Genomic DNA, 10,540 nt, shown 5'->3' with positions numbered 1-10,540 from the left:
GCAGTGCTCTTATGCAGCATCCAAATACTTCTCAACAGTACTTTCTCTGTTTTGAACTCCTATTTTGCTATGATTGCGTGGTCTATCATGTGAGTTTTTATGCTTCCATTCTATTGAAGTCTTAAGTGATATTTTCACATACCTAACTAAACTGATTTGTTTAGTGATAGAGTCACACATCAATCTGTGGAAACACCACAGACGTCAAACATGTTTGCAACTTCCGACACAAATCAGTGTTGAAGATTAAAACTCTACTATTTAAGATCACAAAACCATAATTTTTGTGACAGTCGTGTCGCTGAATCACAGTTAACGGAAAACCGTTCACAGAACGACACATTTTGAGTCAAGTTGTCTCAGTCAGCCCGAAAGCGAGTGGTTTGGCGGTTTTGCTTGATTTCTTACACGTGGGGCCACCCGTTGTACGCCATGTCGGCCGCAACCTGACCTGACCCGTTAGCCCATGATTAAAGCCCCAGCCCTCCTTCTCACTCCCGCAAGTTTTCGGGGCCGACGTGGCGTCTGATAGGTGGGCCCCACCGGTAAAAAAATCAAACGAAACCGCGAAACCACCCGGTTTTGGGCTGACTGAGAGTTGACTCAAAAAGTGTAGTTCTGCGAAAGGTTTTTCGTTAACCGTCGTTCAACGACACAATGTTGCTCAACGACACAACTACCCCAAAAACTGTGGTTTTGCGAAATTTACTCACTATTTAAGGATAAAGGGTGATGTCAATTTGACCTAGCTAAAGGGGATATTGAGCCCATGTTTGACTGTTCTGATCAGTTAAGTGCTTGATTATTATTTCTTTTGCAAAGAAAAAGATAGCTTCATTACTCAATGTGATGGTTACATTTAATTTTTTGCGGAAGGCATTCTTTAAAAATTGAGATGAATAACATGGTCCGGATTTGCCATGCAACCGGAACTTCATACGATTCACTAGCTGGACTTGCTACTTCATATGCCATCATGTTAATTTACAATCGAATGTATATTTTTCCTCTCTTCTTTGCGGGGATGTGTATATTTTTCCTCATGTTCAATTTACAATAGTATGTAAATAACATTAGGAAAAATATATTTTTCTGTTACTTACCAAAACCGAATACCCGTGAAAGGTGGTATTCGTTAACATGAACAATCTAGGTCTCTCTCTGCTCACGGAAAGCAGTATTGGCGCTAACATGGAACGTTTTTTAATCTAATTTTCCACGTGGCCATCCACCGTGAACAAATGGGGGCATCATACGCCAAATCACGATGATTCTCGCGGCGCCCGCTCCCCAAGGAGAACTGTTGGTTCACGCTCTAGACCCTAGGTGTTGACGACATGGAGGAGAAAATGGGCTTATAGAGTGCCAAGGAAGGAAAAATACCTAATTTTGATAGTTAAAGACGAAATATCTACTGAAGAATACAGTGAATCAATGTACTTCCTCCGTCCAACAAAAAATGTCTCAACTTTGACTAAATTTGAATGCATTTATACACTAAATCATTTCTAGATACATTCAAAATTTGACAAATTTGAGACATTTTTTGTTGTACCGGAGTACATACTTTCGTTACTGTTGCGGGACGAACCCAAGCAAAATTCTTCACGTGAAGCTAGGAGCATGCTTGGAGGAGCCCAAATAGTATTCGAGATCGAATATTCGATCAGAAACTTCAATGCTTTAATTTTGTCGGCTTGAGACCAGGAGATGGCACGAGGTGCCTTCGCATGTTTCATCATGCATTCTTCCTTCTATTGAATGCATGGAACGATAAGCTGCAAATCAAGCTGCAGGAGTTAAATCGTCATCTCGTAGCTCGTGCATGTATACAACGGCTACGGTCTTTAGATCGATGGATCGATAATAGGTTTGCATGTAGTCATGTGTTTCTCCAGTGCTAAAGAACGAGGTAGGGTGCGTGTGTATACTGTACAGTATTGTACACTTTATTATTGTTGCATCTGGTTCATTAATTTCATTGACAGGTTATGTCCATGGTGGTTAGATTGCAATCTCATGTCACACAAACTAGTACTGATTTACATCAAACCACAGCTCTAACTCATCCAGGGTTTTTTGCATTACTAATTTTGTCTAATTATTTAGAGCACGAATATACACAAAGTGAAGAACTATGGCTCTGTCGGTTACCAAAAATACGTCAAGGAGCTTGTCAGTTAACCAACAGGAAATTAGCTTGACACTCCACTGGACGGCTAGCCATGTTGGCCAACGGTAAGCCGACAGATCTATTGGTCAGCGGCACCTTGTATTCTTCTTCTTATTTACCGTCTAACATTTAGTTGACATGTCTTTTGTTAGAATATTCTCGATTATGTAAACATATTGCCTCTGCGATCCATGCATCCATATGTTTTCCATACTACTTAATTCTTTAATCTCACCCTCCACCCCTTGAAGAAAAAAAAAAATCTCTAACTCCCAACAGTTTCTCCCTCTCGCTTTGCACAACTAGATACTTTTGGGCCCTTAATTGGCAAAAACTTGAAAATCGTATACATTTGGGCACTTAATTGGCAAAAACTAGATACTTTTCGCCCCTTATTTGTATTCAATCGGTTTTAATTCCACGTGGCGTTGTTTCCTCCCATAATTTTCCACATCTGATGCCACAATGCACATCTGAGAGACCAAATATATACGATTTCGAGTTCAGTGAACATTTCTTGGTCAAATCTGACGCCAACGAGGAAAAATTAATCTGAGGAAAACCGTTTCATGTGGAGTCAACTGTTTGAATTCGAGAGAGTGGTCAAAAGTACACAGTTTTGTCAATTTGAAAGACCAAATGTATACATTTCATGTTCAGTAACCATTTTTAAACTTTGCTGCCAGTTGAGAAACCAAAAAAAGTAATTACTTTTCTCTCCGTCTTAATGTAGCTCGATCGATTGCTGTTGCAAATTAACCAGCCAAGTAACTAGGGCAGCTGAGTAGCTGACCCCATTAGAGGCATGCCATGTTAGCTACCCCAATCCGGAATGCTGGAGATTAATCATGGACGGGTTGTTGGGTTTGCTCAAAGATCAATCACATGAACATGCACACGCACACGACGATCATTTGGCCAAGGACGCGTACCGTGCTCTTTCTTTTTTTTTTTTTTCTTTCTCAAATCACAAGGTACAAGCTTCACGTTACAACCTCAGCCTACACGTGTATATATATACCCTTAGTACAAGAGCACACAGACTAGGACTAGGACTCACGACCTGGACTAATTACAATCCTAAACACACAAGAAAAGCTTTATGTGAAACTAGCCTGATTACTACTCGTACTAGTACGTACTCAAGATTCTGCTAACACGGGTCGATCAGGAGGCCAACAGTTCCAGAGGTTATCGGCCGGCGGAAGAACTCCACCGCAACAGAGAGCGAGGCTTATTTGCTTTACAAACACGCGTGACGCGACCGGCCGGCGACGTTAAAGCTAGGCAGCTAGCTGGTGCTGGACGCCTTTGCGTTGCGTTGGCCCAATTAATTGGCCACCGATCGAAGCCGCACACAGCTCGCTCGCTCGCGCGGCCAGGGCCCGAGGGCCGGAGTGCCGGCCGGCCGGCGCGCGTGCTCCATCGGGCGTCAGGCTTTGCCGCGGCAGCAGCCGACACCGCCCGGCGCTTCCCGCGCACGCCGAGGGGCCCCCATACTGCTGCTTGCCACACCGTGCATACAACAGGCAGAACTGAAGTGATGTTGGTTACTGAGGTAGTGGTGCAATCTTATCTCTGACTCCGAGGCGGGGCCAGTTTTGATCAGCTTTTCCCTTTACATTCTTTGTGTGCATATGTATGTGCATGCGTTTGTGTTTTCTGTTTGTGTATAGCTAGCTGCATAAATCCATGGCCTGGGCATGCATGCAAATGTGCAGTGCAAACTGCGAGGCGAGCTGATCGAGAGGAAGCAGGGGGAATGTTTGGATTTGGATCATCATGGCCCCTTTTGATATGAGTGTTCGGTCCTAGCTGTAGCTCCTTTCCTTTAATTCTTCTTTTCATGCCCCTGCCTGGTTTTAGTGTTTCCCCCCTCCACATGTACTGTGCATGCTGCTTCTCGGGCATTGACTGGCTGAAAAGGTAAAATGCAACCACGTAGTGGCATAATTAATTAAATCTGATAATATATCAAGCTGTAATGCACGCACGAGCTGCACCTAACCTGGTAAAGTTTTCAATTCTATGTGGTGCGCATGCGTGCTAGCTAGGCCACATGCACCCCGGAGAAGGGGACGCATGCAATCACCTAACCCTTTCTGACAGAAATTTTGAAACCTTTTGGTCTTTATACATCCCAGCTGCGCCCTAAAATCTCGCCGAAGAAAAGTAGCAGCTTCGCGTTTTATATTTTCCTTACACCTACACATGCATGCTGGGTATATAAAAAGCAAGCTTGCCTTGAACGTATAATTTATATCTATACTCCTGCAGTAGTGTAAAGTTTTTTCTTAGTCCGTAGCAATGCACATATATATAGTACTCCCTCCGTCCCATATTAAGCGACTCAAATTTCTCTAAATACATGTAATATGGGATGGAAGCAGCATATATTATTAAACAAATCCAACGTGCTCAAATGGAACAAATATAGAAATTTCTAAACAGCCACCACTTGCAGTGTTATCAGAACAAACTAAAGCATACCACCTTGGGGACCTACAAGTTCCAAGAGGAAATAAAGAACAAAACAGAACTTTAGGGCCTCAAAGTGCATGCCATTAGAGAGAGAACAGTATTTAATTAGTGGGGTACTTCAGATATGTTTGTTTTTATTAGCACATTTAGTACGTAATCGGAGCACTGAGCCCGGCCAGCAAAGCATGCACGCATGAACCAATTTGCATCTTTAATTTTCTCGGGCTTCGCTGATGTGTGCCTTGCACACAAAGGGATGCCAATTCCACTAAGCCCCACAAATGCAGGCTTTAGCTCATGATCACAGATTGTGGCCGTCTAGAAAAGAAGAGAAAAAGTTTTCGGCGGAAAATGTGTGCATCAAAAAGTCATATTTTGAAGGTGCCGAGGAAACAATAATTAATCCATAGGTGTTGAATCAGTTAAACATCCGCACATAGGCATCCATGTAAAACGGAAGCTTGTCGTCTTGCCGAAATTTGGTAACTTTGACCTAGATTTGGTCTCCGTTGTTTTCAGTTGCCAAGATTTGCCATAAAGTTCACATAACCTTTTTGCATGTGAATTTATATATGGCTACTTTTATTTATGTTAATGCATCGTCATTTTAGCTAGCTTGAACTAAAAACACAAGAACAAGTAACATAAAGAAAGACTTGTAATTAATACGTGTGTCATCTTTCACCTTTGACATCTGCAAGAAGTTAGTGCAACCAGAAGCTAACTCTTCCATACAATTTTCTACTCCGTCGGTTCAGTATTTAGGAACGGAGAAAGTATTCATCAAGATCAGTTCTTTGCATCGCTGTCACGCAGCTGCCACGCGGACACTGACACGGGAGTGTTTCTGGAAACAGAAACGACGATCGATATCAAAGACGAAATAATTCGGGTGAAAGCATTAATGCACTCATGCTTGCGTCTTGTTGCTTCAGAACGGCAGACAGGGAGACATGTAAAAGCTGACATGACGCAAGATATTCTTGAGGTTAGGGTTAGCAACTGGGGATGAATGGATCCATTGCAGATAAGTGCATGCTTGGCCTGTACATTATTAGCAAATGTTTTTGAAAACCAGCTATGTCTATATTAACTTGCCTGATCAGATTTCCATGCATGCTACTTCTGGTTTGTTGTTGCTGCTATAGCTTAAAGAGTTAAAGCACTGAATCACTAAAGAGTAGTATATACTATATTAATAGGAATCAATCACATTAATGTACGAAAGCTTATACAGTTATACATAAATTCTACGGTTGATTCATGATCCTGACCATACAGTTGAATTCCTTAGCGACTTATTATTGCTAATCAAAACATGACATATACAAATAGCCGAGTCTGGTAGCTTAAAAAATTGAACAATTTGTTACATTATTAGTGGTTGAAAGGAGCCTTCAAGTTAGCTCGCACACTACTACACTAGGGTTTAGGGGTTAGAGGTTTTTACCTATCGTCCTGAGAAAATACACCACATATTATTCTGGGTTTGATTATAACAATGTAGATTAAATTATTTCAATCATATACCCCATACATGTATCAGAACTGTTACCATTACATATATATAATCACCCAATCATGGGGATCATCCAACTAGTTTTCTGTAAATAAACCAGCCAATATTAATTATTCGCCTTAATTTTCCCATGTGACCTATGCCATACTTGGGGCTTAGCACACGCATGCAAATTATTAACCTAGCTAGGTTGCCACACCACTGATAAGTCCAAAATATATTAAAAAAACATGTACTCCTTTGACTCATATTACTTGTCTCAAATTTGCCCAAATATGGATGTATCTATGTGTTAAAAAGTGTCTAGATACATGTAATATTTTGACAAGTAATATGGGTCGGAGGGAGTAACATATTTCCCCATTCCCCCGCACTATTTCCTATGAATCGCAAATTGGCGCTAGCTAGCTATGACACCGATGTGAGTTGTATTTACTATGTGGTCTCGATGAACTGAGCAAGCAACTCCTTTTGCCTACAAGCCGTGCAACGATCTTGTTTGTACACATACTAGCAAGCAAGCTAGGGGCGATTTTTACAATCAAGTTATGTTACTAGAGTCGTTTTTTAAAAGTTTATTTTTTTAGGTTTTCTTACAAATGCCTAAAATAATCAAACACTGAGAGTTCACGTGATGAAAGCACACATATAACGTGGTTATTTTTCTTGCAAGTGAGTGCATGACAGGTCAAATGACAAATCTCATAGGTCTCCTATGATTGTTTCTCTTGCAGTAGTTATTACACAATCGATTTAAGATAACGAACCTATCTAGGCATCCCACGGGGTAAGAATGCTCGCTCTCAATTGCTTTCTGGTGGCCAGCTTTTGCTAGAGGCTAACAAAAAGGGGAGGAACACGCTGAGTAGTGTGACATCAAAATAAGAGAAGCAAAAGGCACTCCTGCCCCTTGGAACGTTACAAAATAGCCTTTCAAATCCACTGCAAAAGAGATTTGTCAAGATCATGAAGCCCAAATGGCCACACATTTCTCCCCTAGTTCTCTCTCTCTCTCTAACTCTTAATCCTTGAAAACCCTAGCTAGCAAGCATGCATATGACTAGGACCCTCTCTTTTATGCTAAAAGCTAGCAGCTTTCTTGGCATGAGGGAGGCACCAACCATCACTTCCCAATAAAATCCTTCTTCTCTCCCATTCCCATCCTCTCTCTCTTTGTTTTCCCTCTCTTGCATGGGTGACAAGTGAGAGTGTTGGCCCGGCTGGCCAAGCACCCTCTCATCCCTTCGCTCCCAAGCTTGTCACTGGCTTTATGCACTCAAAAGGAGGAGAGAGATGAGAGAGTGAGCGTGAGATGGGAGCGCAAAAGCACAGGCTTTCCCTTTCCTTTTGAGTATTTCCAAGGTTTGACATGCATAGATAGCTAGCTGCTGATTTTTGTGCTTTCCATACTCCATACCGGCAACAATTTTCACTTAAAGTTATTGGGGGAACAATGATACGTGCCCTTACAGTTACATGCATGTACAGCACATGCATATACAGATATACTCTCGTATGTCATGTCACTTTAAGCACGCAATGCGTGTGTGCATGCAAGAATGGGACAAAACCTAATAACAACAACAACAACACCAGAGAATATATGTTACGTCTCATAATTAAAGGATCGATAAGACTTGCATCGTCGATCGTACCGAGTGTACGTACTAGCAGCCTAGGCTTAGAATATATGCATGGCCTGCATAATTACAAGATGCAAAAAGTTTGGCATTATGATTGTTGATGCCATACAGCTATAGCTAATTACATGTATGTAAACTGGTTCGTACGTAGATACCTTAATTTGGTGTTATTGAAAACATCATGATGGCCGGTCATGTCGATCAGAATTAATTAATAGACACCGGCCGTTCTGGATCTTAACTAAGGGCTGCAGACTGTTGGAAGAACGTGGTAAGCACAAGGAGAATTAAAGGTGGGTACGTCGTACTACTATAGGTAGGGACTTTTCTTTTATCCCGTGCAGGGATGCACCAAGGAAAAGACAAGGGTGGCAACCACTGCGAGCACCAAGTACGTTACCAACTAAACATGCATATATAACCGCACAAAATTAATGGCCCATGATGGGTCTGGAGATAGAGGATTTGATCAGAAAGAGAGGGTTCAAATGCTAGGGGACGGGCTGGCTAGCTTGTGTCGTGCAGGTGTACATATAAGAGACAGTTTAATTTGTACATGCCCATGTATGCTTTCTGTGTGTGTGTGTGTGTGTGTAGGCCGTTGTCGACCCTGGCCCTGGCGTGGCATGGCATGATGAGTGCTCATGTCACTTTTCCCATGCCTTGTCTTCATCTCTGTCGACCCTCGTAAGCAAAAAGAAAATATGAAAGGGAGATCAGCTGCTGGGGGGGCATGTGGGGGCCTTGGCATTGTAGTGCAAGCAAAGCATGCCCGGTGTACTGTATGTGGGCGTCCATGCACGCATGTCACCACCCTTTGGGGGGTTCTGGCCGGCCCGGGTTCATGGCCTAGCTAGATATAGAGATCTCTAGCTAGGTCATCTAGTGCACACACATGCCTGTTAAATGCAAATTAATGAGCTCTCTGTTGTCTGAGTTTTGTTCCAATTTGTTTCCTTTGCATTCAGGTTAACGTGTAAATATTACTGTACTCATCAATCCATATATGTCGTAGTAGGAAATGGAAATAATGCGAGTTGTTAGGCCAGGATCGGATGGCTCAGAACGAAGATGAACTGATCACCTTCATTCCTAGCCGGGTGGTCGGTGGTGGAGCTAGCGAGTCATTCCAGCGCGCCACGTAGTAGACTAGAAGTACTGTCAGCACGCGTGCATATATTTCCCGCCGGCCGGGTCCCCTGCGTCGTGGCTTTGCTTTATTCCCTATGGCTCCATGAAAAATATGCATGGGCCCTTAGCTTAGGAAAGGCCGGCGCCGCTCCTTTTGTGCGCGACGGAACGGACGGTGAGGTGTGGTACTGTACGCGTGAGGGACGACCTAACCGAGCCTCTGTTTGGAGTACAGAATTTGTCACACTCAGTTTTTAGTTTTTGGGGTTTAATTGGCTGGGGTATTGTTTGCAAATAAAAATAATTGGAACCGATCTACCGACTAATCACACCTCTGTTTTATTTTTTGCACGAAACTAAAGTAAATTCGATCGGTTCTTGCAGATAAGGCGAGCAAGCCCTGTGTTGTTGTAAGAAAACATAGATAGCATTTTATGGGAAAACTATAGATGCTGTATTTTCCTCGTTGACATGAATATATACAACTTGTGTTTTTGTAGGTAAATTTTTGCACGCGTATGTATTATCCAATTGATCGACAAACTATCAACCAAGAACAAAAAAATTGGCAAGAACGTGCTATGTAGGAAAATTGTGAAATAAGAAAATTCACAGATTATCACTACGAGTGACAGATTGCGTTGTGGACATCTACAACAGTAGAGACAATATTGACCGATATCATTTAGAGTTGAGCAGAAAATAACATATACAATGGGTTGTGTCTTTAGTCGACACTTACTTATATTAGATGTTAGCATTAAATGCAGTGATGTACTCCATCCGTCCCATATTAAATGCCGAAATATTGCATGTATTTAGATGTATTTAATGTATAGATACGTCCATTTTTAGACAACTTGAATCACTTAATATGAGACGGATGGAGTACAATGGTAAATAGATTGACTCTTAGTTGATTCTTACTTGACTCTCAGTCGATTTTTGCCTTAAGAGTCTGACTCTCCACGAAAAAGAAGCAATTATCTTCTCTCTTCTATTTTTTTTAACACCAGCAAATTCCAAATAATAGTCAATCAAGAGTCGGCCTTTGTGGATGCCCTTAGCACAACGCTTTAATAAATTCTTGTCCGTGAAAAGAGAAAGTCCAGTTAACCTTATGAGATTACTGATAGCTTCTTACCTTCCGAAAAGTGATGGTAATATCAGCCACCAGATCCGCGTAACCGATGGCTTGAATTTCTTTAGTACTCTTTCCGTCCAACAAAAGATGTCTCAAGTTTGTTAAAATTTGAATGTATCTAGACATGACTTAGTGTATAGATGCATTCAAATTTAGTCAAAGTTGAGACATTCTTTGTTGGACGGAGGGAGTATTAAAAATAAGGCCGGTTTCCTCGTTAGTTCAAAAGGAGATGCACGACGGGTGAAAGACTAGAGCTAGATCTGAATTTAACGTTCCATCTAAAAGGTTCAATTCGTCATTGCTGAAAGGTGTTGCGATGAAATTATTTTTATAATCCGTTTTGAAAAAATATACTTTCTCAGTCCCGATTTAACCAACGTGGATTTTAATCTATACAAATCCACGTCAGTTAATTCGGGACGGAGGAAGTACATTAAAACAGACAA

This window comes from Brachypodium distachyon, chromosome 1 (genome assembly GCF_000005505.3).
Source record: "Brachypodium distachyon strain Bd21 chromosome 1, Brachypodium_distachyon_v3.0, whole genome shotgun sequence".
Lineage (NCBI taxonomy): Eukaryota > Viridiplantae > Streptophyta > Magnoliopsida > Poales > Poaceae > Brachypodium > Brachypodium distachyon.
Note: the sequence above shows the minus strand (reverse complement) of the source record.